Here is a 2,635-nt window from a genome sequence, read left to right as displayed (position 1 = left end):
CCCCTCTGGTAATCACTTGGCCCCCTGGATCCCGGCTGTGTCTGAGCTCACAATGGAGTCACAGGGGGATGACCCTCCCCCACCTATGCTTCATCCATCGGAAAGCCTCTCCCCTCTTCCTCCGTCAGACGGATCCCTTCCCCTTACAAGTCCCCCCTGTGCACCTCACCGCGTCACTCGGAAGGGGCTTCTTCGACAGCAAGCTGCAAGAATGAAAATGGGGAAATCCCTATCCCCACGGTTCCTAGCAAGCAACACCTCGAAACTACACTCTAATGGACGGAAAATGTTGAAGTCCATCCCGGAAACCAGAACCATTTGGCAACAGCTTACGTACGGTCTTCTCTCAGACACACAAAGACCACTAGGAGACTCCGGTCCGGCGACAAAGGAGACAGAAAGGAAGAGGAAAGGAAAGGGTAAAAAGAAGACCAAAAATAGTCAGGCCCAAACTTGTAACGCATTAGCCGGAAAAAAAGATGCTGAGGAGGAAACCTTTGAAGACTGCCTAGAAGATGTAACAGTCTCGGAGTCGGACCTTGTAGCCGGGAAGGAGGTGGTACTGATGCTGGAAGGAAGGCCCCCTTCTAACGACACGGAGGATCGTCGGACGAAGTCACCGGAGTCTCAGGAAGTGGGACAGCTCGGCCTAATTCCGATTGAGAACGGGTCGGAGGGGACAATAGGTGTTTTGACCGTTGCCAGCCTGAACAAGAAGATAAACCCCACATCTCCAAAAGCTGGATACAGACAAGATGTCGAGGTCAGGTCCGCAGATAGTACGTACTTGGAGGATCTGCACATGCAAACAAATGGGCCTTTTGAAAGTCAAAACGCCTTTTTGCAAAATAAGGAAATAGGTGTAGGGAATCTCCATGACAAGCCATTCTGCTGAGGAGACCTCGATATCGGCTCTGAGAGGGACCTAGATACTGCACAACCACTTCAACCTCCGAGGATACAAGGCCGGACCCCTTCTGATGTTGTTAGCTCGGAAAATATGGGATGCCAGCTTGAATACGAGCTCGAATTCCCTCCTCTAGGGGAGAAGCAGCCAACATCGGCTTGGTTCAATTCTTTTAAGGGGATCCATGGACAACGGGAGAATGGGAAAAAGGGTAACAACTCTAACCTACAAAACATGGTGATCGATAACATCCCGGATGTGACCCTGCCGTCGACAGCGGACTATAACAGACGAGTTTTCGGCTTAGAGAAACCAAGATCCTCCAACGCCTGGGCAAACAGGAACAAAGACAAATTAATCAGTAGCTTCAATCTGGTTCCCTCGCGACCTCAGGTGACGGAACATCTGGCTTTTGAACCAGACAAACTCAAGGTTATCGGTGAGGCAGGTGAGAACCAAGGGATTCCGACAATCTCCTTCACAACGGCGGACACCGAACTCCTAACAGAACGGCTGGGGTTCGCCGTGGTGGGTAAGTTTTCGCACTCAATTCCAAATTCTTTTCATATTCAAAAGGCACTGGGCAATATTAAGTTTGCAGGGGCTTTCTCTTGGAAATACCTAAATGCGAAACATATCATCATCCAATTTGGAAAGATGGCAGACTATGGAAAATTGTTGAATAGGCCGAATGGAGCCACGGTTTGGTATATTGATAGACACCCTATGAGAGTGTTCAAATGGACAACGAATTTCGACCCCTTCTTTGAATGTCCCATCGCCGTTGTATGGTGTAATTTAATCGGCCTCCCAATTCATCTTTACGAACCAATCGCGCCTATCATTCACGAGGATATGCGTTGAGATCGACATTTCAAAGAAACCCATCGAGGAAATCATTCTCAACCTTGCTGGGAAAGAAGTACACCAAAGAGTGGTATAGGATAGGATTCCACTCTACTGTGAAGATTGCCGTCATGTGGGACACTCTAAAGAGTCATGTTATGCAAATGGAAAGGGCAGCAAGCCGACAAAGAAAAACTATGCTACAAACTCTCACCCGGAAGGAAAAACAGGAAGACCTCGGGCTTCAATTCAGGGGGTCAACGCGCTCGATCTAAGACCTCCGAGGCAGCAAAATTCACAACCGCAATCAATGATCACCTCTAACCCGTTTGACGTCTTGGAGGCTATCACGGTTCCGGTTGAAAATGTACTAGCACCTGGAAGGGCCCCGGAAGCCACGCTAGTGACTAGGCCTAACAAAAACAAGGGAGATGCTCTAATGGATGAGGAAGGCTTTCAGCTGGTCTCAAGGAACATAGGGAAGCAGAACAGGAAAGAGCCGAATTCACCTCCTCGGAACCCAGCTAATACCCGACAAGACAAGGGAAGGCAACGCTCCCTTTCTCCACGAGCGATCAGGGATGTTAGTGAAGATGCAAGAGAGGAAAAAATCCCTACGGGGTTCACCCTGCTGCGAAGACATCAACACCTCACCGCCACGCCTCTTAGTCATTGTCAACGTGAATCCGGAGGCTTGGACGAGGAATCTTTCGAAGAGGTCATGGATGCTGAAATTATCGCAGAAGAAATGGATACAGGGACCATATTTTTGGAGGGTTCCAGCAGCAGACCAGAAAGGAGTAAACTCTCCACAAGTGCGGATGATTCCGAATGGTCAGAGGAAGCCCAACAGAAGAGACTGAGGTTGATGTCCTCAAGGCA

Source organism: Salvia splendens, chromosome 1, assembly GCF_004379255.2.
Source record: "Salvia splendens isolate huo1 chromosome 1, SspV2, whole genome shotgun sequence".
NCBI lineage: Eukaryota > Viridiplantae > Streptophyta > Magnoliopsida > Lamiales > Lamiaceae > Salvia > Salvia splendens.
Note: the sequence above shows the minus strand (reverse complement) of the source record.